Source organism: Melopsittacus undulatus, chromosome 2, assembly GCF_012275295.1.
Source record: "Melopsittacus undulatus isolate bMelUnd1 chromosome 2, bMelUnd1.mat.Z, whole genome shotgun sequence".
Classification (NCBI taxonomy): Eukaryota; Metazoa; Chordata; class Aves; order Psittaciformes; family Psittaculidae; genus Melopsittacus; species Melopsittacus undulatus.
Window position 1 is genome coordinate 93,412,863 of NC_047528.1, and position 26,614 is coordinate 93,439,476.

At 37.7% G+C, this 26,614-nt stretch overlaps 1 protein-coding gene across 2 annotated transcripts in view; it reads right to left on the reverse strand.

Annotated features, from left to right (window-relative positions):
- ITSN1 (intersectin 1) overlaps positions 1 to 26,614 on the reverse strand; it is a 142,637-nt gene that overhangs the window by 114,893 nt on the left and 1,130 nt on the right. The gene's annotated exons all lie outside the window — the stretch shown is intronic.

The window sequence follows — 26,614 nt, forward strand, 5'->3', positions numbered from 1 at the left end:
ACTTGGTCTATGAAAAACTTAGAGATATACATCCAACCTACACACAACATAAACCACTAAACACTACAATCATTCACAAGTTCTGTAGTTCCCAGTTCTCCACAAAAGGCAGACACACCAGCTTTCAAATTCACAGTGTGGTACCAACAGCAACCATGTATTGCACACCCTTTCCCCACAACAGTCTGTACAGAACAAGAGCACGTTTGTGCTCCCAGGTCAGTGAACACAGCATATTGAACAAATGATGTTCCCATCGATCAATAATTTGCAAATGTACACAAGACCCATTATAGACATCTGTCTGCAATTCTTTTCTGCACAGGATTATTACACTATGTTGTTATGAGCAGGCAGAAAGGATGCTGCTTGTGAGCATTTTTTTTTAAGTTTCACTCAACATCGACTGTGTTCAGGGGGTTTACCTCTCTGCCACTTGTAAATTTAAGTACTGATGTCTTATTTAAGTGTTTACCTTGAAAAAATGATCAGGTTGAAAACAACTGCAATAACAACACTTATGCATAGAAGTCAAACATGTATGAAAATTTCTTCCACTACATATTATATATGGCTCAAAACTTTATTATAGTTTATATTTCAAGTTATCTGTGCTCTTCTAAGCACATGTCTACAAAGAAATCTGGAATAAAGCCATAGGAGGTATAAATTAAGAGCAATTTAGCTATTTCAGTGCTATGTGTCTTTATATGGACAAGTTTCACGTGAAAAACAACTCTTTTCCCCCCCCCTTAAAATGCATCATAGCATTTCTATCCCTAAATAATCATTCACAAGATAATTTGGGCATACAATTCAATAATTAATTCCTGAGGCAACTTATTGGTCACATTCTTCCTCCTACAGGAAAAAAAAGAAATAAAACCAACCAGATAAAACCCCCACATCCTTCACAAGAATTCCAAATTATGACAAAACCCTCAAAGCAGGATGTCACTTGAAAGTATCACAGACTAACAGCAGGTTTTGTTGGTTTCCCATGTTACATGGGAAAGCCTATAGTGTTAAAGTATTTTAGACAGATGTCGGAAAACAAAAACAGTTTGATATATTAAGTTTGATTCTTGCTCTTCGGAGATCAGATCATTAATAGAGTTACCACTTTCAGTCAAACATTTCAGAGTTTCTGCTCTTTACAGGAATGACTTCTAACTGTAAAAACCTTCACAAATGCCAAGTTCTACTGTTTCTCTCTTCTTTTTATTTCTTATTCTTATTTTCATTTTTTTGCCAAGTACCCAAATGAGATTAACAAAGCTAGTCAGTGTTGCAAACACCTTTCATACCTGTGGCAATGATCAAACTGTGAAGGTCGCTTCTGCATTCACAATATCTATCTGCTTCTATGGGGAAAGGATACCCTGACCACAAAGGAAGTCACTATGAACCCACCATGCAGGCAACAGGTGTAGTAGCGAGGCACCCTTCCCTTTCCTCTCATTGAAGTCAGAAGTCAGCTCAATAGTCTAACAAATAAAGAATTCCTTACTTCCTAAACCCAGGAACAATGGAGACATATATCAACCTAATGCTGATATTTATCAACAACTGTAAGGGATGCCCCAAGCAAACAACAAAAATGGTGTTTCTATGTACTAGAAGTTTGCATGCACTTAAGGACACTGTTTATTTTCCTGATATATCACTGTCACTTTAGCTTGTTCAGTCACGTAAGCTTAAAGTGTTTCTGCAGGAAAGCCTTTCACAGCTAATTTCACAGGAACTACCAGGGTTTTGTCTGTTCTTGCTGAAAACTGCGTAAGGGACACACTGTCTAAAACACATCACTTCAAGGCCTTAGAGCCAAAGTTCAAGAGGAAGGTTATTAAGAACATTCGTGGTGAAATCAGACCTATACTGCTCAAAATTCACAGACAAGATCCAGACAACGGACTTTTTTTGCCACTCAGATTAACAGCTGGCTTGCTCTTTTCCACAATTTGTCTTTCCTTAAAGTAACATTGTCTTTTCCTTAAAGTACAGAGTTTTCCAGGCTATATTACCTTATATGCTTCTGGGAGAAGGTATTTCTAATTTCTTTAACCGACATCTAAATTTATTAATAATTATTAATTTAATCTGAGCAAGGTGCTCAGAATTTGTCTTTAACAAACATATAAGCGTATTTCTTCAGGAGAATTCAGAGATTAATACCTTGAAAATTTAGTCCTTTTCTTCTTCCAGTACATGAGAAGCAATTAGATAACTAGTCACTGGCATTAATATTACCCTTCCGAAGCAAATGAGAATGACAATCCCCTTTTCAAAGCTGGGGAAACTATGGCAGGAAAACATTCTAATTCATGGTAAAAGTTAGTAGTGCAACTTGGTACAGAAACCTAATTCAGTGTGATCATGAACCACAAGAACATATATTTTACACATGGATATTACAAGCAGAACAGAAACAAATGCATAATGATGAAAATGAGAAGTTAAAGAACTGGAGATCTTCCAGCGTCATCACATTCTAAATCTTCATCCACATAAGAAATGTTGCTGATGACTATGTATCACCTGCAGTACTCAAACAGCTCCCAAGCATTATAGTTAAAATACTACAGGATAGTACAGGCTACATAACCACAGCAAAAGTCCTTCCCTTAAGGAGTTCCCAGTTTATTCAAATGGAATTAACTTTAGGAGGAAAGCAAGCAAAGGCTGCAGTGATAAGATCACTTTGTTGTGTAGTCTAGCTGGCACTATTTAAATGGCTGTTTCTAATCTTGCACATACATGGTCTGGTTTTAATCTTGACAGCATTTCACCCAGTAATTCCAGTACTGGGTGAACTATAGCTGAATCACAGTATCTTTTTAAAGAGACAACTGGCTTCCATTTCAAAAGTTTTCACATGATGGAAAATCCATTCACCACTCAACTGTTTCTAAAACCCATAACAAGAAATAAGTACCTTGATTTATTTTCAGTTTAATATTTGCTGACTTCATTCTGAACCACCAGACCCTTGTAAAGTATGAATTCTTATTTTTTAGAATGAAATTTCAGTAGTTTCTTAGCACTCACAACTTCCATTTTCTCTTTCTAGTTGTCTTTACTTACAGAGGTGTAGTAATAAAGTGCTTTGTTTGTTTGTTTGTCTGGTTTTTGGAGGGTTTTTTTGTTAAAAAGCTTCATTAACACAATTGCAGTTGGCAAGTTCTGACTCCTCCCCCTAAAAAAACAAATTCTGAAACTAAACTTCTGAAACAAGAATTAGGAGTTAGGAATACATGCCACACCTACAAGACAGCCTTAGCAGTAGGCTGGCATTAACTTCCAGAATGATTCAGTAAGGAAGACAAGGAATGCATGATATCACTGCTAGATATAAAAGTGTTGTATTCTCTTGACCCTCAAAGTCTGTTTTGTTTCACAAACATGAACTTGAGCAGTGATCTCAACTGCCAGTAAGTAATGGCTCAGAATTATACTGAATGCTAATAAAATGGGATAAAGCAGATTGGTTCTGCTATTTACATTACATAAAATTAAGTCAGTCATGCTTTATTTCAGAACTGTTAATCTGTCTGTCTCCATGGCTCAAGGATCACTAAGCAATGGCACTTACAAGATACACTGGGAACAAAAGAGAAAAGTGTCCAAAGCCTGGAGAGCAGCCTTAGTCAAAGAAAGCAAATTGAGTGCTCTGTAATACCTAAGTGCTAGTCTTATGTTACCTGTATATTAGCGTACTATTCCAAGAAAAGGCTGATAATCATGTCACACTTTTAATTGAGCCACCATTAACCTTTCAACTCTAGCTTTTCAGACAGTAGAGCACAGCTGTTTTCAAAGCCCAGTGTAGCACTGGATCACTTCTATTTCACTGGGCATTTTCCCTTGTTAGATTTGTAATCTCTCCCGTCCACAAAACAAGTACCTTTGTTTCTTCCTTTAATGCCTCAGCACGAAACAGTCACCTACAGAATAATGAACATGATTTTGGTTTGGTTTCTTGTTTGCATTATTTTCCCCCTCCAGATTTTCCTTATTCCTACATCAACTACCACAACACAACTGCTTCCACTCTCCATTGGGCCACCTCCTATAGTGACATGGACACTGCTGTATTACTTGCAAGTCTATAAGATCATGTAAATCTATCAGAGGTAAATAAATACCTGGTATATACCAGCTGGTATATTTCTTCCCCCACTTTCCTACAGATACCCACTACACAGCTCTGCATGAACTCTCCTATGTTTCACCATGTTGTTCCAGCATTAGTCTAGTGTTTCTGCCTTCTCAAAGCATCATTTATCATTGCACACCTCTACTGCAGCTAAAGCCACCCTAACCACAAGGATTATTTTTTCATACCCCTGCCTGAGCTCAGAAATAATGGGGGGGATGGAGATTGTGGATGCAAGAACTGTGTTTTCAAACACAGGACTGAAAACCTAAGAATTACAGTTACAGTTTAGACCCCTGTTTCTGAGTAGGCCAACATAACTGTCAGTAACATTAGACAGATAAGAATCAAAGGACTCATAACGCAGCCTGATGTTCTTAGAGGAATGAGGACAGCCAAAGGAATACATCAGAGTCTTTGTTGGACAGCAGTGGTGGTCTTCCACCCCGATTTCATTATTTGTAGGACTAACCCAAGGTCACGTAGCTATGCTGTACAAATACGCATTCTTATCTGAATTTACAGAATCACAGAACAGTTAGGATTGGAAAAGACCTTAAGATCACCTAGTTCCAACCCCCCTGCCATGGGCAGGGACACCTCACACTAAACCATGCCACCCAAGGCTCTGTCCAACCTGGACTTGAGCAATGCCAGGAATGGATCATTTATCACTTCTTTGGACAACCTGTTCCAGTGCCTCATCATTCTCACAGTAAAGAACTTCTTCCTTATATCTAACCTAAACTTCCCCTGTTTAAGTTTAAACCCATTATTCCTTGTCCTATCACTACAGTCCCTGATGAAGAGCACCTCTCCAGCATCCTTGGAAGCCCCCCTTCACATATTGATGGCTAATCATTTGAAAAAAGAACAATGAAAAAGTTAAAACTTAAAATCAGATGTTCAGAGTTCTTTCACTTCACATTCTTCATCGCTGCCCTATAGTAACACTTATGTTGGGGGAAGTGTAAGAAGGAAGAAAAAGCACAGAGTCAGCACAAGTGTAAGTCGAGAGAGTTCAGGACCTGTGTGTTCACTTTCTTTCCTCTTCTCTAAGGAAAGACTATAAGATAAAAGGTCTAGTATGGCAGAGATAGCACAGTCAGTGATGTTAGGGAAGGCACAGATGGCTCTGTCCTTTGAACTACTCCAGTGTAGGTCAATTTCTCCATAAGTATCTCATCTTCTGAACTCTTAGAGGAAAAGGGATCATCAGCTACATAAATGCAGTGGTACAGCAAAAGCAGTTTGCTGTAGCAGACTGGTCAAGTAGATTTTCAAAACAGTGCTTCAATAGAAAGAATTATTCAGCATCTACCAAGCCTTATCAGCATCTCAGCAGTTGTGTCAGACCACATCACTACTGACTGAAGTAGCCAACATCTCCCACACATGTACCTTCTGTAATGAATTTCTTCAGTTCTGCATGACATTAGGAGCACTAGCTCTAGCATTAGCTCTTCTGCATGACATTAGGAGCACTTCCTGATACAAGAACAGACATGTATTATGTAATCTAGCCAAGTATTCCTGTTGTTCACCTTCCTTCTGGTCACACTTAACCTGTTGTCTAGGCACAGGTTGATAGCAGTCATTCTCTGTGGCGTACTCCTCTATTTTTTTTTCTTCTAATTAGTCATATTGATTTCCTTGAGAATGTCAATATAAAAACTTTGATCTCAGGGCGAAACTCTCAGAGAGAGACCTCGTAAAACATACAAGCATTCCTTGAACCTGCTCTAAACATGCGTAGAACCCCTAAGAGATGTCGAACCTCCCTGCACTTCACCCAAACCCCCCCTCAAACCAGTGAGAATGAGTGGCACTCACTGTTGGGTTTGTTTTCAGAAAAAAAAATAATAATTGCAAAAAGAAATCACCTATCAGTGAATTGCCCAACACCACTGAGCAGCATGCTGTGAGAGAAGCTTGTTCTTTGGGGCAAGAACAAAACGGGCATTAAAACAAACCCTGAAAATGAAAATGCTGTCCTAACTTTCTTTCGGAAATTACCTTTTTCTTCCATAACAGAGCTTCCCAGAGAAAGGGGACACACAAACACTCTGCAAAAAGTTACAGTTTCAGTTGTGGAGATTATACTAAGAAAGAACTTCACAAAATTTTCAAGATTTAATTATGAGGAGTCTCATGTTGTTCTAAAAGCATTTTATTGACCTATAAAGCTACTGATGCAGCACATGCCAGGAGATTCTCTGTTTTGTGGCACTAACACACAGGTACATTCCTGATCCCACCACTGCAAGGTGACTGAATGCATCAATGTACAATGCAGTGATCCAAGTACTGCATTCACCCCAATTATCTGACCCTTTTGATTTCATCACAAGCAACACACATAATCTATGTAATAAAAAGTATATAGCTATAAAAATACATGTAGCACAAGCTTCATATGTGTGGGTTATGTGAAGTGCAGGTAGTGCCGGCAGTGGGGAACTGCAGTCTCCTCTCTGAGGCTCCAACAGACCCACCACAGGGCAAAGCTGAGGCCCTCAGCCAAGATGGTGGTGCCTCAGGGAAAGTGTGTATAAGAAAGGGCAAAATACTGCCCAGCACTGAGGGGAAAAGTGTGAGAAACAGCCCTGCAAGCACCCACATGAGAGGAAGAGGTGCTCCAGGGACCGCCTGCAGCCCTTGGAGAGGGCTAGTTGAATCAGGCATCACCCTGCAACCTATGGAAAGGCCACAACAGAGCAGACATCCATACTGCAGCCTGCGGAAGACCCCAGGCCAGAGCAGCTTTATCCTGAAGGACTGCAGTCTGTGGGGAGGACCCATTCTGAAGCAGGGGGGAAGAGTGCAGGGGAAGAAGAGGCAGAAAGGAGCTGTTATAGACTGACCACAGCCCCCATTCCCCTCCTCCTGTGCTGCCTGGGGCATGACAGAGGCAGAGGAGTTAGAAATGAAGGAATAAAGTTGAGCCTGGGATAAAAGAGGGGGTAGAGGTGTTGTTTCAATTTGTCTTTGTTTCTCACTAGCCAAACCTATTTTAACTGGTGATAAATGAGTTTTTCCCAAGCCAAGATTGTTTTGTCTGTGACTGTAATTGTTCTGTAATATCCCTGTCTTTATCCTAACCCACAGGCTTTTTCACCCCATCTTCTCCCTCTGTACTGTTGAGGAGGGCAGTGAGTGAGTGGTTGGATGGGTATCTGGCAGCCACCTACAGTCAACACATGACACTATACTAACTTACTTGAAAAAAACAGTATTCCATCTGTAGATGACCCTGATCCTTCAGGAAATTTTAGAGACTACACAGGAAATGCCATAGAACTAGAAAAAGTATGAACAGACAAAACTATTCTGACTTAAGAAATTATTTCTATATAATGTAAATATATATACTGAAAGTATGTGTGGACTGACTCATACAAGATCACCAGATTTTGGCTTCTACTCATCTGGCACACAACAGGCTGTAAGAGGTCAGGGCCAAAGTCCTCTAAAACCAGTTACACGATGAATAAATTATCAATGCTACATTTAATTTGTCACAATTTCCTTGATTTAAAGAAGAGTCTCTTTTCTACTTCAAATAAGAAACATATACAATAAAATGGCAGGATGCCGTCTCGCTCTATGGCTCTCGAAGAGTGGTGGTAAATTGTGTCATATCTAGGTGGCAACCAGTCACTAGTGGTGTCCCTCAGGGCTCAGTGTTAAGGCCAGTGTTGTTTAACATCACTGATAATCTGGATGAGGGGATTGAGTGCACCCTCTGTAAGGCTGCAGACAACACCAAGTTGGGCAGGAATGTTGATCTGCTGGAGCACACAAAGGCTCTGCAGAGGGATCTGGAGAGGCTGCATCAATGGGCTGTGGCCAGTGGTGCGAGGTTCAACAGGGCAAAATGCCAGGTCCTGCACTTGGGCCAAAACAACCCCATACAATGCTCCAGGCTTGGGGAAGAGTGGCTGGGAAGCTGTCCAGTGGAAAAGGACGTCAGGGTGCTGATCGACAGCCACTGAACATGAGCAGCTTGTGCCCAGGCAGCCAAGAAGGCCAACAGCATCCCAGCTTGTATTAGAAATAGTTTGGCCAGCAGGAGTAGGGAACTGGTCAACCCCCTCTACTTGGCACTGGTGAGGCTACACTTCAAATCCTGTGTTCAGTTCTGGGCCCCTCATTACAAGAGAGATACTGAGTTGCTAGAGCAGGTCCACAGGAGTCCAGCAAAGCTGGTGAAGGGTCTGGAGAACAAGTGTGATGAGGAACAGCTGAGGGAACTGGAAGTGTTTATAGTCTGGAGAAAAGAAGGCTCAGGGGGACCTTATTACTCCCTACAGCAACCTGAAAGGAGGACGTAGTGAGGTGATGGTTGACCTCTTCTCCCCTCAAGCTGCACCAGGGGAGGTTTAGGTTGGATATTAGGAAAAAATTCTTCACTGAGGGTGCTCATGCATTGGAACATGCTGCCCAGGGAAGTAGTAGAATCACCATCCCTGGAAGCGGTCAAAAATCATCTATCTATCTATCTATCTATCTATCTATCTATCTACCTACCTATGGCCCTTAGTGACATGGTTTAGTGGTGGTTTTGGCAGCCCTGGGGTAGTGGTTGGACTTGATGATCTTCAAAGTCTCTTCCAACCTAGCTGATTCTATGATTGTAAGCAGTACCGGCTATACATGATACAATTCAATAACTCTCTTTAGTCTGCCTGAAATTGAACATCACCTAAAGGTACCTTCACCAGAATACTTCAAGAACTTTAGTAACAAATCAATACAAATAATAGTTCCCAGGTGAACATAGAGAACATACCTGAGTCTAAAGCAGCTGACAGATTGCAAGGAGTTAGTTACTGAAGCTTCATTTCTTCTATGAAGCAGGCCATTCAAGTTTCACTTATGCCAAGATCTGGAATTTTCCCTTAGTAGGATTATCAAAACTCAGCTTTATAGAAAATGAAATACTTTTAAAACCAATCCAATTAAAGCAATGGCATGCAGTTTGATAAACGAAAAAACACCCTGGGTGAAGAAATATTCCAAAGACCTACCTAACACTACCTAAAGATAGAAGTACACCATTTAACACAAATATGCTTCCAGCAGACAATTAAAAGACAAAGTACTTTAAATAGAAGATTTATTGAGAAAAAATGCAAATGTCAGATGAACAGATAGTGAAACTTCCTGTGCTGTTTTTCACAGAGATAAGGAGAGACCCTTGGGCATTTGTAAAATTAAGGTATTTCCTTACATTAGAAAGGTTGCTTATTAGACAACAAACGATAAAGTGTCAAGAATGGAACAGTTGCCCTAATGGAACAGTTGCCCTAAACAAGGAATTAAATATGCTAAAGCTCAAGTGCCAGAGGTAACATCTATTTAAAATATACTAAAGGACATGAGTGAAGTAATAAAGGGCTTAACTGCACAAGGCAGGGTACATCTCAAAATACCCTGTTTTCTGTTTCCTCTTTCCATCAGGATATTGATTCTCCTCCAAAATTCCTGTAAGCAATTTTCACCAAAGGGCAAAACCATTTTAGGTGTGTCCACAAGGCTAGGCAACTGATACATGCAATAGGATAAGGGAAAGAAAAATGTTCTGCAAGATGAAATCATAAATGGTAGATACACATATAATAATTTTAAAAATGTATACCAACTTATAAATCCTGTTCATATAGTGAACAAAATTATCAATTGACTGCAAGTGTAGTTGAATGGCACTAAAAATTGTGTAAGGGCACATGACAAGTTTCCTTTACAGATGACAAGTGTGTTTTCTATCAGTTCCACATAAGTCAGTCTCCTGCATCTTAACAACAGTGGGAAAAGTTTCAGTCATCGGTTGGCGTAGAAGATTTCTCAAATGTTATGATTAAAGGACAGGAATCATCCTGCTGAATACTTACCAGTGGTAATAACAAGTTCAGAGGCAGCAAAGAAATTATAAAAACAGACACACAAAAAAAATAAGGCTTTCTATATGTTTTTAACTAGAAGTGCCAGTACTTGTGCAACACAGAGTCCTTTAAAGCTTATCTACAGCAAAAGTAAGGTTTTTCTCACTACAAAGAGACATAGGTAGACACAAGAGATTATTGGAAGAACAGACAGATTTCAGCTTTCAACAGCGCTGCACTGCAAACACTATTCCAGGCTACAAACACTCAGCATTTCTAGCAAGGCTGGGAATTATTTCAAGCCTATAAAGAAAGAAACAGGCCATGTACACAAACAAACCAACTGCAAGAAAAAGAAGAAACAGAAGACAGGAATGGGTTTTTTTTAAAGATGGATATATCAAGCAGTTAGAAAAGAGATGCTCATTCTCAGTATTTATATTTTATATTTTATAAATATTTATATATTTATAGCTGATAAGATGAATCCTGCTAAGAATGCAGGTTACAGGGGTAGGGCACTATATGCACAGGCTTTCTTCATCCTTGATTTGGAAGGAGCCAACTTTGTTATGGTCTTTCTGTAAATGACCAAAGAAGTCTGTATGGTTAATAATACTGAAAAGAGTAATTTCCTTGTACTGAAATGCTTTAGTATCTCTTTCCAGGATAAAAACTCCTTTCCTTAAAGAGGATAAGAACATTAACATTACTGTTAGTGCTAATGGTTTATTTACTGTAAGTCACAAATCTGCAGCTTGGGGAGGTTTATTTACTGTAGCTTACAAATTTCTCCTCTGTGGGTACTTCAAAAGTCATCTGTTTTTCAGTACCTAGTAATCAGGAAAATTTGTAATAAATCACATCCTGCTTGCAGGGCTGTCTTCAGCTAGGGGGAAAAAAAAAAAAATAATCAAACTGCAAATTTGTACTACAGTGCTCTGATTTCCCACCATAATAGATCTATAAAACCTTTCAAGTTTGATTTAAGCAGAAAGTGAAGACAGCTATGAAAACAACCCTATTGAACTCCTTAAAACATTTGCAAGTTTTTAACATGCTATTACTCAAGTGCCCAGCTACATGCATAAATACAGTTTTGCTGGTTTGTACAATGTGATCCTTACTCACTGAAGTTGTGTGGTGCAACCAGATTGATTACTATGAAGAGACACACTGACTTGTTTCCTCAGCAAAAGCAGGGAGAGAAAAAAAAGTGAAGAAACTAAACACTTATAGGGGTAGTAGTAAAGAAAGTCACAGAGAAAAGGGCCAAAAAAGAATGAAGCAGGACAAGCCTGATAAAAGCACAGGAAGGGCATGATGCTACAGTGGACTTCGTGGTTCATGCACCTCATAGTTCAAACACAACCCACCTCTTTCCTTCATCAAACTCCCACAGCTCTTACAGTTTTACTTATGTGAAACCTCACAAAGACTAAGCTTTTCAAGTTTCACACTCCTGAGAAAGGATGATTACACAAAAAAATGACATGAAGGCATAGCTTCATTTTAGGATCTGACTTGCCTTGAGATTAGGTTTGGGGTTTTTTTGTTTGTTTTGTGGGTTTGGGTTTTTGCTTGTTTTTATTTTGGCTTTTTTTTTGGGGGGGGGGGGGGTTAATTGTTTTTTTAAAAAAAAATAGAAGAAGTCAGTCAGATTGTAAGACTCTTTTTTTTCATCTTCCCTCACAGTACAAGCCCTGAGCAAGGCTCTTGTAGGACACAAATGTTGAAGATGTGAAAGACGCCAGCCATCTGGTTAAATGAGTGAACTTCAAATTCCTACAGAAGTCATCAGCACTAAATCTCACCTGGACAGTTTTCTCTTGGTATGTTTGCTGCCATTAGCTTACAGTTCTTCACTGAAAACTGGTGTCTGTCAAGACTCAGACACGATCTGTACGGAATCAGACAGAGATGTATCAATTTAAACAGTTACCAAGGGCAATCCAGAGACCAAGAAATTTACATCATCTTCACTAAAATGAGAATTCTGCACCTAAAAAAACCCCTGTTCTATAAAAAGAGAAAATAATCACACTAAAAAATATTTAATGTTTAAATTACATCATTACAAAGCTTATAAAGCTGTCTACCTTCGTAGCTTTTAAACTTGCCATCGGTAAAAACATAAGAGAAATTACAGAATGTTATTTCCCATGCCTTGTTAACAATTACAGCTGAAGCTCCTGAAAAGCTGATTAAACGTGTACATCTTCACCATTTTATTCTCTCTTCTGGTTTCAAGATCAACAGGATGAAAGACATTGATAGCTACCAACACACTGATATACATGTAAAAAACACATCTAGTCCTTAAACTTAATCTCAAAACAGCTCCTTCCTTTCTATGCTGATTTCAAGTTCAAGATAAAGCATGCAGCCAAAGCTCAGAAAGAATCTTAAGTAAACAGCTCACATAAAATATATGTGTACACATACATAAGATTAGGAAAAAAGACCCAAAACAACCCAACAAACAAACAAAAAACAACCCAACATTTGCCTGGCATAACAGAAAGGATTCATATGCTACCATAATGGAGATATTTTCATGATTTATTCTCCCTGACAAGTATGTTAACATACCTTCATGTGAGAACGATAGATATGAAAAGATTGTACAATTTATAGCCCAGGAGGAATACAAGTTTACACAATTTATAGCTCACACTTGCAGTAGTGGATTAAAACCCAAGAGCTGGAATGATACAGTCCCCATTCATTCAACCTACTCCAGAAGCTACTACAACTTCAGGTGCTTTCACTCTTAAATCAGGATTACTTTCTTTCTCCATCTGGTTTAATTAAAAATAGGAGCAAGTTTACCTTGAAAACTGAGTCTTATGACTCCAACAGAAGACAGCTTGAGAGCCATTTTCTGCAGCAGAGAAATCATCAGAAGTGGCTTGGGGACAGCTGTGCAGGAAGCTTTAAAGAGCAGAGGCTAGCATAACTGGCAGTATACTCTGCAGTGATTTTTCAGCTCACACTAGTTGGCTTCAGTACAGCACAGCATACTCTAAGAGTTGGCAACTGACAAGATCTTAAAAATAAACTTTGGATTCTAAAAATACATTCCTGATTATTTACCTTCTGAGATCTGAAAATGAAAACTATCATTATAATGAAGCACCCACTCTCAACAATCATTACAGCTAAGAAGTTAGTTTCTAGAAAGGCAAGCAAGATTTTCTTGTAGTCACTTGTCTGCAGAAGTGTAGGTTTGAGATATTTTACATTAAAAAATAAGTTGTCAACATTTCAGCTATTAAAAAATCCAATATACTGAAGCACTTGCAATCAAACCTTTGTCAGACAAAAAAGCTTTTCTCAAAAACTCAACTGCAGAGTTTTCAACTCTCCTGAAAAACATACATGACATTTACTGGCACTTGAAATGAAAGGCGAAAGACAAAATGAACTTACTGGAAAGAGGAGTTGGCTACTTGCAGGGGAAAGAATAAGGTGGTAACACTACCCACAATCTGACATCAGAACAATTAATACATGCCTAACCAAGAACCAGCAGAGGCACTAAATATGCCAAGTATGATATACAATATTTTCTGTTAAATATGTTCAGTTCCAGGGTTGTGAGCAGTCATAGCAGGTCCTATGCAGCAGTAAATTATAGTAAGCGTAGGACACAGTGAGAGGGAGATTGTTAAATTTACTTCCTCTGAAAACCCAGCGACAATAACTGTTTTTCCTACAGCTACAGTACTATTTTCTATCACTTTTAAAGCTTCCAGAGCAGTACTAGCATAAATCTCATACATAAGCCAAATCAACTTTACTTTCTCACATAAATGATCAATAAAGTACCCGTAGGGATAAAATTTATATAAAAACGCCTCAGTTCTCATGTACTTAAATACTGCTGCTGACAGTTTCAGAACCCAAGTACTCAAAGTACTCCTTCAAATGTGCAGCTGTCTTAGTGCAACCTTCCAGCAGGAAATCCCATGCTATGCAACCAAAAATTCCAGTAAAAAAAAAAAAAAAAAAGCCAGTTCATGTTTAAAAGAGAAAAAAGAAGCAGAAAGTAATCCTCAATAAAGCTTGCCAGCAAGCATTGCCAAGAAATGCACTGGCATTCTAGAATGAGTAGGCCATTTACTCACACATTTTTCTTTTTGCTTTTTATTTCTTAATTCTCCAACAATACCCATGACAACTGCTTCACACTACAGGTGTACTATATGGTACGTGTTCTTACTTTAAGACCTGCTGAAAAAATCATTCATTACTTTGAATACCAGCTCTTAAATACCAAATACATGATGACAATTGAGAGAGTAACACAAGTATCTGGGATATATATTTGTCTGTGGCTCATTTAATCACTGCTTGTACAGCAGAGAACTGGAATGCATGAGAAGTATGGAGAAAAAAAGAAAACAAAACAGCCCAGCATCTCCAGTTCCTTCAATTGGTTGAATTAGGCCCAGCAGAAAAATCAGCATCTTCCTACCCTGCAATCATTACTTTTGGAAAGTTCCTGTTGGTTTAACAGCCTAAAATTGAAGTCTTAATGGAGGCCTCAAGAAATCTGATTGCCAGCAGCCAGTTCATTGCCAAAGCATGCTGGGTTAAAATCCCTAGAGAACTGAAGGTACCAACTGAAAGAATCATGTTGAAATAGAGGCAAAGAAACTGGGTAACAGTGCAAACAAAATGAACAAGAAAATGTAATACCTTAAGACAATGTATGAGTACTATTCACTTTTCAGGAAATATTAGAAAGAAACCTACTGTCTAACAACAGTGGAAGAGGGAGACAAACTTTGTTGAAATACAGATTGGTATGCCAGAGTTAAGGCTAGAAGTGACAGCTGGTGACTGACATAAGCTTACACAGAGTAGTAAGTTTCCTGGTTTACTCACTTGTATTAACTCTTCACTTACACTAATCTACCTCTTTCATGAGTCTTTCCAAGAAATTAATTTCATTACTGACAACTATGAAAGTTATGAGACTGCTTCTAAACTGAAACATTTAGAATATTAAGACAGAATTAAACTTACATGCCTGAACATACAAGCAAGATGCAGGCATTAGTACAACACACACAGAGATACAACAACCCTTGAGATAAGGCCATTCTTAAAAAATTCTGAAGGAGTACAGATGAAGTTCATGAATCACCCTGACCACAGCCTATGTTTCAGACTGATTAATTTCTGAATAATAAAAAAGCTTTTGTTACCTATAAAAATCCTTAAGATCTGATCTTCTAGATCACTGCATATAGCAACTGAACTCTGAAAAAGGTTCTCTCTGTGACAGAATTCATCTGCTTTGGAAAACAGCAATTTCAGAGTATCAAGCCCCCAGAAACATATGTAAATCATTTATGAATTAAACTCTATGAAGAAAAAAAAAACAAAAAACAAAAAAACCCAAACAACCCAAAAGCTTGGCGGTAAGGGATAGGGAATAGAAGTGAGGAGAATCATAATTGTTCCAAGTGATAGCTAACAGTTGCAGGAGAAATCTAATTTTTTTACAGGTTTTAGTGCAAAGTGTTGCAGACCTGTAATGGAAACTCAGTTAAACCTGATTTTTAAGCACTTCTCTCTAGTTTGGCATACCAACTGAGCTGATACACAAAAATGCAAGGAAAAACAAAACAACAAAACAGCCTGGCCAAAAATATCAGTAACCATATACACAGCATCAGAGGTCACAGCATCTACCAATAGCACTGCTCATGCAAGCTATTAAAAAACAGTAATAAAGAAGTTCTACAAAGAGGCACTAAGCCAGCGCTGTCCCAAGAGAGAAAGAACTTAACACATTTTTTCAGTTACCTTGCCAATAACCTCTCCACTGTATCCAACCCTCTAAACATTAAAATCTGGAAGAGATAGAACGATTCTATAGCAACCAGCTGCTGAGATATTTTTCAAACAGACTGAACTGAATACAATTGCCAAATACTTTCCCAACAAATTTAGCCTATTCCTAGTGGGAGGAGGAAAGTATGTTCACTGCTGTGACTCAAAAGACAGCGCAAATCTGAGGTCAATACAAAACTAGGGCAATTTAAAATAAATTGGATAACCAGGAATAGGTAAACAGATACACAAACTGTAGGTACCCAAGTTGCCATCACTCTGCAAGGACAGACACATCACTTAAGAATCCTCTCCCCTGAAGCAGAACTTCCATGAGACTTTTTTCCACACTGGTTACTCCTCACCACATCAGCAGCAGGTCAACTGCACTAATACTCCCATGTCCCCTGTAAGACTCTAATAGGAAATCTTCTGGAGATTTAAAACAGTCATATGAACATACCAGCTACACAGTGGCAGCCTCACACATGTAATTTGTGTTCTCTATGCTCTCAGAGCAAAGCGGTCATTTGGTTGCCTCTGTGTTTAGATACACCTGCTCCTGCTATAAATTCCCTGATGTACATATCCATAAAAATGGTTCAACCTCCCAACAGTATGCCTAAAAACACATCAGCTAAAGCATTTTTCTCAGCAAACAAAGAGTGAGAGACCATGAGAAATCAAGAGCATGGTTTCCATTACTTCACATTCAAGACAAAGGAAACCTCTATGTAACTTGAAATAATAACAAAGGAAAATGAAGCCTAATATTAGGTTTACATACATTATCCCAAGCATGTATCCTCAGAAGCCATATTTTAGAGGTCTACAAATCAAAAGAATGGTGGAAGCCACTTAACTAGGCGACCTGTTTCCTTCCATCACAAAAAGGCTTTGTTTCTGTTTAAATCTTCGCAGAATAAAGTCTTTCATGGGAGAGAAAGCCAAGCTAACACAAGATGAAGTTATTTGTAGGCTATCTTCATCTGGTTTCACAATATAGTAAAGGGATAACAACTGAACTCAACAGGTAGATGTTAAACATACCTTAGTTGAGACAAGATCCCATTTTCCCTCTTTGGCTAATTTTGTTAACCTAGTATTTTTCCATCTCTCTTCCCTAGCTGTAGAGCTCATTGTAAGTATCCAAGCTACTTCAGAAAAGTACCCGAGGATTGCCAGAAAAGTCAACCTCTTGTACACGGCCTGGTACAGAACTAGAAAGAAATAGAAACAATAATCAGTGCCAAATAAGGTTGAAAATCTGCATACTGCTGTATCTACACTATTTGTAGCCTTCTGCGCTTTTCTTGACTTTACAGTTACTGTCTTTTTAAACCTCTCTAGCTACAAAGTATCTCAGGTGAAGAGCAATTGCATGCATAGTTCTCACTGAATGGTTTTTTTTTCTTTTTGAAGCTGAGAAAGGATAACAAAGAAATAAATCTCCAGACAAAAGGAAATGAAATATCACAGAAATTTCTATATGTAGGCTTCCTAGGTTTTATTTCAGCACAGAAAGTTTAGCTGAGTCAGGATTACTGTTCACAATGCTTGCAGGGTTTTGAGGGTTTGTGTTTAAGTAAGAGAACTAAATTTCTGACACTGTTTTCAATGCCCAAGCAAAATGCCTGATTTTGGTACATAAGATAATAATTTAAGAGATTCAGCATGATTATATTCCCTACATACATTCAGGAGAGCTATTTTGATGTAGTTGTTTCCCTTCCCCAACTAGCCTGTATGTTTCTAACAAACACCAGGTGGTTTAATTCAGGATTGCACCTAGGTAATCCAGGAAGAGCAGGAACTTGGCATTGCCATAATAAATTCCAAAAATTCTAGGAAGAAAGCCACTCCAGCAGGGAATCGCATTTTCCTTGGAGCTACAGTGTAACGTTTTCCTGCTTGAAGCACTACAGCAGAAAGACACAAAACTATTTCTGAAGCTTCATGCAATTTCTGATTACAGGAACTTTATCATGTATCAAAACCACCAAAGGTGGAATCCTTCCTCTTACTTATACAAAAGCCTTTAAAGCTCAAAAAAAACAAAAAACAAAACAAAAAAACCTACCAGACAACACACAATAGGCAGACGGTTTATTATTCAGCCATCAATGGAGCCTACCAAGTACCCAGAAACAACTACCAGCTGAAAAGACTACAGTCTTTCAGTCTGCTGAAATTTCAGCTAGCATGTCACCCCTGGAATACATTCAATCCTTCAAGCCAACAACTAATGAGAGCCAAGATGCCGAAAGGTCAAGGCTCCATTTCTCTTATCCCTGCCTCTGAGAAAGTGGTGAGGCCGGGAAGCAAGAAGAAAAACAATTCTATATATTCCTACTGATTTTAGTCCTACAGTTCTCCTCTTGTCTCAGTAAGGACTCTGAAATCTGTATTAAGACACAAGCAGGAACAGAGTGAAACTAGCTCAGATCTTAACAGCTTGTCACCTGCATATGAAATTCTCAATTCTAATAACAAAACAAAGCAACAGCACAAACAAATGGTGGTGCCTGAATACTCAGAGATACCACACCACATGAAATTTAGTCTCTTCTGTACAAAGACTGTATACAAAGTAAGGGTTAGACTCTAAAAGAACAGATGACGTTCACTTGCTTTCAGCTTTTTTGTTTGAATTGGTCTTGTTTGTTTTTTAAAGAAAGATTTTTTCAAATATTTTCAGAAACATTTCTGTTTTTCTCCCACAACACCAGTGGCTCTTCTTTGGGGCACTGAGATGATCTGATGCTAAAATGGCTAGTGTCAGACACACGCAAAATACTATGCTCCTTTTGTTAATCTAGTATTCTTCTATTTCTCTCTTATTCACACAGCAAGTCAAATATGATCTCTTGGCTCTGGACAACAGGCTAACAATGCAAATTTAGCTTTTAAATTCCATTTAACTTCCCATACAAATACTAACTAGTCCAAGGTCTTCACCAGGATCTTCCTCATATCATCACCTAAAAAGTCTTAGATAGCACAGAGACTAAAATAATACTTGCCAGGTTTCCTAAGACAGAGGAAGAATAGGAACAGATACTTAAATATCAAGGCCTTATATAAGTTTATAGAACACATCAGGTAAATTCATGCAGGATTAGGTTGTGGTTTTAGGGTTTAGTTGTGGTTTTTTAAGAAAGCAGCTTTACTTCGGAATGTATCTGAGTTATTAAAGAAGTACTCATGCTTTTGTTTGTTAAGTTCTAAAATAATAGCAGATTAAACTCTGAGTTAACTTAAAGCAACTTCTTACTAAAAACAAGCTATTTTTTTTTTAGTCATACAATAACATTTGTTGCAGTTCCGAACAATGTTAAGAGTACTTGACTCAAAAGGATTAATTTTCTCCCCTTCCTTCCCCTCAAAAGAGAAAAAACAACCCACAAAGCAAAATGGTTTTGCTTGCATCATCTACAGACAGAACAAGTTTGAGGCAATCCCCTCAGATTTAGAGGTTGAGTTTAAATAGTAGCACCAAAATGTACATTTGCAACACATTTAAGGAATCAATCCATTACTGCATTTGGTATGTTAAACCCAGCACTTCATTGGAGCCTTTCATATTTCTGTTTCACACGAGCAGATTCCAGTTACTTACTGCACAGAGCTATGTGCCCTACAGTACATCCCTAACTTCTGATTGTACAAAAAATAAAAAAGACTAATCAAATAAGCATGAGACTGTTAAAGTGAAAAATGCTGCACAGCCCTCAACTCCATTCAGATTATTCTGATCAGAACTGGGGTAACAAAGCACATTCTGAGCATGGATAACAATTTTAGCAGCTTCCCCTCATCAAGCCTGGTTCAGGATCCCACTAAGATCCTAAAAGCATCCTAGTGGGAGGAACTCACTATCAGAGTGGGAGGAGCTAACTATTTTAGTTCCACCTCAACTAAAGATCACTTCTTCATAAGTCCAGTACCACCTTCTTTGAACTACTACTACTAGATGAAGGGCTCACGGCAAACAGGAATTTCCAACACTAAGACAAACTTATTGATAACAACTAAGTCACTGACTCCTGACCACAGCCAGAGCTTATTGGTAATGCCATCATCACATCTAGGCAAGTGCTGCACCACACCAAAAATTAAATGCATTTGCCTTCTTCCTCTGCCCATGTCATCATAGAGTTTCGCAACATTTCCTTGAAGCAATACCATTTTTCACAAGCCTATGTACGCAACTAACTTAATTTCTATCATATTTGTTAAAATTGGCACATTATGTTCATATGTTATGTTGCCTTTTGCTCTTTTAGGAGCACATTATGCTCCTACTAGGCTGCATAGTAGAACCACAGTCTACTATGGCTTTAAGTAGACTAAGTGTGGAACAGCAGAACATGCAGAAATTTCTAAGCCAGATAATGGATGTTTTCAAACTTCATCACTAAACACCTCCAAAATTCACGATGTTCTGCCACAAAGTTCAGTATAGATGACCTTATGTGAAAATATATTTCAATACTTTTACATTTTGAGCTTTTGCTGTGGGTTGAAGTTTTACAAACCAGCCGAAAAAAAAAAAAATAGACAACTATAAGGACTAGTTGGTAAAGAACAGAGGAAAAACTTGTAACATGCCAGGTTTTTAAATTTCATACCTGCCAAAATACCTACAGCAACTTAGTTCCACACTACTTCATTTTAACAAAAAAAAAAAAAAAAATCTTTCTCCTCCTTTTTGTTGTTTCTTAATGCTGGTTTGCAATTTGGGCACACTGAAGAACAGAGGTATTAAAATGGAATGCTGCTTTGTGAGAAAATTTTAAAGTACTTCATGTAGCTCTACAAACTATTTCCAGTAATTTATTGCACACAGTCTTCCCTTGTTGAGATTGGCTTTTACAAACAAGAGCATAACAAGAAATATCGAATTATAAAGCTTAAGCAGGAAAAAACATCTGCCAGCCTTCAGATAATAGCAAAATTTACAGGACCATTAAAATGAAGAAATACAGATACAAGCAGAAAGAAAAAGGGGGGGGGGGAAGAAAAAAATAATATTGACTGCTGAAGACAAGGAGCTAGAAAAGCAAACATCACAGTACCACAGGCAGTAGATGCACTGAAGGACCAGGTCAGAGAATTGTTAACGAAAAAAAGCCAATTACATTGGATGCCTATGAAAAAACAAACAAGCAAAAACACAGAACAAAACCGAAACCTGAATATCACAGAAGTCTATTTGCCAGAGAAAAACAGAGAACCAAGTTTTTCCAACTGGGACTCGCACATGATCCAATGAAAAAAAATGTCAGATTTTTTTTTTTTCCAAGAAATTAAACTATTGCACCATCCCCTTTGGTACATGATCAGATTACTTGCATTTTATTACAAAACAGAACTCCTAGCTTTTTCTCTGAGAGTTCTCAGAACTCTCAGAACTGTCAGCTCTTTTTTATGATTCTCTGTAAGAAAGAAAGAATCTTACTTCTCAAAAATGCCCTGAAGATTTATGGAAGCTATTAGAACTTTACACTGAGTAATTGAGGTTCAGTCTAAACCTCCTCATCACAAACACAGGAATCCACCAGCTGAAGGCCACAAACCTGCAGGGAACTCTTCACAGATGCATCTATAAATTGCAATATATTCTCTTCAGCTGTCAGCTTTGTAGGGGTACAAGTATGTGTTCATACAGAACAGCTTGCAGGATGAGGGCTTAACAATGTGAAGCTGATGTCTAAACACAGTGTAATATAACTGGAACCAGGATCTGTTCAGCTTTTATCTTCTTTGGCTGCAAGACTGGTAGAAAATGCAACACTAAAGTTTTGATCAATCTTGTCATAACTTATTAAAAAAATTACTTGGGGGGAAAAAAAGAAATTAAATATTGCACCTCACAGTGTACAGGGCAGCCTGTATTCTCATGTATTAATGAATTTTAAATTGTACTATAAAGCTAGAGTACATGGAAAATGAATTTTCACAGTTACTAGTAAGAGGGCTTTTTTTAATAAAGAGCTGGTGTTCTCAAAACACAAAAATTAGCTCAATTGTATCTTCAGTTTTCAAATCAGTCATATGAACAGTTAATATACAAGCACTATTGTAACGTAATATGAAGATCATATCAGTTATCACTGATGAACATCTGAATGTCCCTGCATAAACTCACCTTGACCTTTAAAAGTTGAATATGCAGCTGACTTTACACAGCCTCTTCAGCTAAATGGGCACCCAAGACTGTTCTACTCTGTACTGACATACAATCGATACCATTTTTCTTTTCTCCCCCAAAGATGGGTGGTCACCCTTTCTTAAACACACAACTAGATATAACTTTAATATTTTTCTTATACACCACTTCTACGTCCTCACACTGAGAGACTTAATATTACAGTCAGAAATTAATAAAAGTTCTTGTTTCTCCAACACAACTCTGACACGCGCACCTTTGAACCTTAGCAGACCTGCAGAATCACAGAAAAAAAAATGCAACAATTTGATTTGTGTATCTGTTACATTTATTTACAAACCAATTACTTTGTAAAACACTGCAAAGCTACAATTGTTTGCTCAAAACAATTACTGTTTCATTTAAGAGTTTGCATACAGTCTTCACCTCAAAACATTGATACGGTTCTACAGATGCATCTGATCACAAAGCAAGGGCAAAGCCAAGGGAAGCTGCCTCCTGGTAAACTATGATGGTGATCTTCAAGCCTTAATAAAGTTATCAGTTACAGAAACTCTGGCTGTCACATTTGAGAAACTAGAAATCTGTGTTTCGTGCTACTTGCCACTCAGCATCTTCAGTAAGCCCTCAAACATACAGCTTTAGTTTTAATGCAGAATTGTTTATTTTAGTCCTTTACGTCTTAAAAATTCTCAAGATTATCTGTGGGCAGCTAATACAATGAAGGTGACTTAGTTACACCTATCACATCATTCAGTAAAAACACATCCAAACCGTAACACCACTCACAGAAATTGATTACATCTTTCTTTAAAAAGTGGGGGCCAGAACAGGATAAAAACTGCAGTTAACTGTCAAGGATGTTGGGAAACCCTACTACCTGCTCACAGCACTTGTGATTCTAAGCTGTAAATTTCTACTATGAAGTATATATTCTATGAAAAGCTTCATCTTCCATTGTTTTATTCTCAGTTGTTAAGTCTGGTAATTACTTTTGGAAAATATCTTTAGAAAGCATGGCTAAATGTAAGTAGAGCAGCTAACTAGTAAACTGGTCCAAAGATACTACTTAAGATTTTTTTATGTGTGATTTGAATTAGAAATTTTCTAAATGTTGCAAATAAGTCCTCACATATAGCTCCTGAATTATTTTATAGGTATATTTCATTGTTGTTATTATTTACAATTATGTATGAAAGATTAAAAAGCAAGGTGCTAAAGAGGAGTTTCACTATGAGTCCTCCAGAGATGTCCCATCCATCCCAAGGTGGCTCTTCATGAACCCTCTCTCAGAAACCACAGATTTAAACCCAGGCCTTCTATTTTGGAAATAAATTAATAACTCTTATTTAAAAACTGTGCATTTATATGGTGCAAATAAAACTGTATCTTGAAATAATGCAAAGATAAACTGTTGTCCAGTCATTTATAGTAGATTAGCCATCCTTAGGTCTAGATCCTTAAAAGATATTTAGGTAGAGAATCCCCATGGAAATTAGGAGCTACCCATCAAAATATAAAGGAAAACCTGAACTCTTGAGAAAACAGGTCTCCAGTTAAATTATTTTAATAGTATTACTAGGTCTTGCTAATCTGTAATGTTACTCCTAGTTCATATATCCATAATACTAGAATGTACCATCAAGCCCATGATTTTCAAGGACTGACATCGCACAAAAATTTACTCTTATAAATCCATAGTATTTAGACTTCAACTGTCAAAACTGTGGTCACCACAAACATCCTGTGGGTACACACAACCACAAGAGACAGAGCATGAGAATGGAGATTGAGAACTACTGTGAAAGAGAAATACACAGCAGGGATTTAGGTTCCAGGCAATTAATATTATTACTTTTAAATTCCAGACACACATTTTACACATGCAATGCTTATGAAAAGTTGATTTCACAGAGAAAATGAAAGGTGACCACTGAATGACACGAGCACTAATTAATCCAATTGCCTTAGCTACAACACATGAAAACGGAAAATGTCCAATATATAAAAGTTTAACACGTATAATAAAAGAAAAACAAGTCAAGTACATACGATGTCATTTAAATTTTTGCATTTTGGCTGATTGCAATGAGAATGCTCTAAAAATGAACATTTTGCACCAGAAATAAAAGGGGGGGGGGGAAAAAACAAACCAGAAGAAAAAACTCTCTTCCTGGGGAAGACAAAAGATAGCTCTTTTCACTCCTCCCCACACAATATTAATTAACGTTCACTCATTGTCTATTCTGGTCAGGAAGGTGATCCTCTGACATTCTGAACAAATTCCAGTTTCAGTTGTAGAAAAGCATTTAAGATCAGTAATTAGAAACTAACCTCTCCTATAAAAAAGATGCAGTCTATCAAGAACTTGACTAACTCTATGCCTTCCAGACACAGAGCTATCTAGAGATTCAGTCTAGACAGATGGATTAACTAAACATCTACATGTACACTCCAAAAATATAGTTTTTGGTTTGTTACAGGAAAGATTGGCAAATACAGTTCTGAATACTGCAATCTGCAATTAAAATATCAAGGCATACCTACAATAACATAACAATACCACAAAAAAAAATCAGTGGAATCTGCTATACCTTTGTTTTCATTTTCAAAAAAAATTTCAGTACATTTCTTATTTTCAAAACGTTTTCTTACGAGGGTAACCACTTTTGCCCTGTATCATACATACTAAGAGGGTAACTACTGTTCACAGTATCAACATAAATTTTAGCACTTCACAGTAAGGTTTTTTTGTGCAGAAGTAATTTATCATTAGATCTCAGACTGGACCAAATTTCTAATTGTCTACCACACCACCCAATTTCATGCTATGCAAGTAAAAACAAAAGCAACTTACTGTGTAGGGGGCATTTCAAGTTCAGCAGCTGTATTAAATACAATAGCAATGAACATTCAAAGCTTCTAGCAGACAACAGAAGCAAAAGAAATCTTTGGTTACTTGTATAGTAAAAACAAGAAAAAATAAAATCTGATCTCTCTGGTTTCATACAGGTTAACTACTGAGCCACCCCCACCTTAAATGCATACTGCAAACAAATCTGTCTATGATTTATACGCCTCTATTAGTAAGAGAGCATAAGCAAATGTTCTTAGTTGATAACTCTCCATGATGACCTTCTCCCTATTCTTTAAGCCATTGCTTACATTTTCCCTGTTTTATTTTGATTTTTATTCTACAAATGGAACTCTTATATTCCTGTTTTCACAGGCATTATCCTGCTAGAAGCTAAAATTACAATTCATGATTACAGTACAAAGATAGATCAGAAGAGGCTATCCAACATCATAATTTGGAATTATTTAATTGCTACATTCACATTCTTTCCTGAATCCAAATCTATCCTAATTGCACGATTAGAGGCATTAAGGAAAGGGCATACAAACTTTCCACCAAACAGCTAACAGCAGCAAGAGACAGAAGAGGCTCTGCAGGTCATTGGTTTGAGATACCAATTCTTATTTTACTGTAACTAAGTAGTTATTTCACTGAACCAGGATATAAAGGAAAATTATCAAGAAAACACAGCTACTCTGAAAAGGATCTTATCTGGAACTGAAGACACTGGGATATTATAGAAGGAACACCAGAACTGAAATAATTAAGTGTGGTTTGCAAAGCAGCAAGTGCAAAGAGCAGCCCACTCAGCTCAAGTTAAGTCTGAGCCCAATACGCAGAAACTGTTCAGAAACAGTTCATCTGTACGAAACATGACCCCTGTAAAGCTGCCAAAATCAGTGAGAGCATACAAGTGCTAATCACGCAAGCTAAAATGGCTCAAGCTGCTTTGACTAAATGCATGCCTAAACATAGATGACTGCATATCCTAGATTACCAGTTTGCAAAAGGAACACAACTGTTTTCTTTACCTTCACTTCCACATGTAATCAGTACGCTTCTTCATCATCCACAAGCAAGCGTACCCACATGCACTCCTGTACTTGGAGATCTGAATACAGCTGACATGCAATACTCCTTCTATACCTTATCCTCTCAAGCAGGACTTGGAGATGCAGTGTGAGCATTTTAAAACAAAAAGAAAAATTCAGTAATCAATTTACTAGTATGTTAAAAAGTATACTATATAAAAACATCACCAGGTCAGGTTCATCGAGGGAATTTACTGATGACTAGAACAAAAAGGCACAATAAAAAAAGAAAGGTTGTCTAAGGCACTGTGGAATAACAGTGCACAGTCTAACACTCTCTAGAGTCAACAATACCTAAAATACACAGTTTGACTTTTTGATTTAGGAAAAAATGCATGCCTTTGAGGCTGACTTCAAATATTTTGTTAAAAATACATAGCAATTACCCTAAACACATATTGCCATACAAGATCAAAACAAAAAGCGTACTTTAGAACTGGGAGGTAGGAAGAAGTAGAGGAAAACAGAGCATATCTCGCTTCAATGAGTACCACACTACCACATCTGGAATGCTAGTTATTTTACCAGCAAGATTTGCTAAATATCTCTAATGATCGATGAAAGTATTTTCCCTATTGTGACATCCACAGCCCCCAGAAAGGTAGA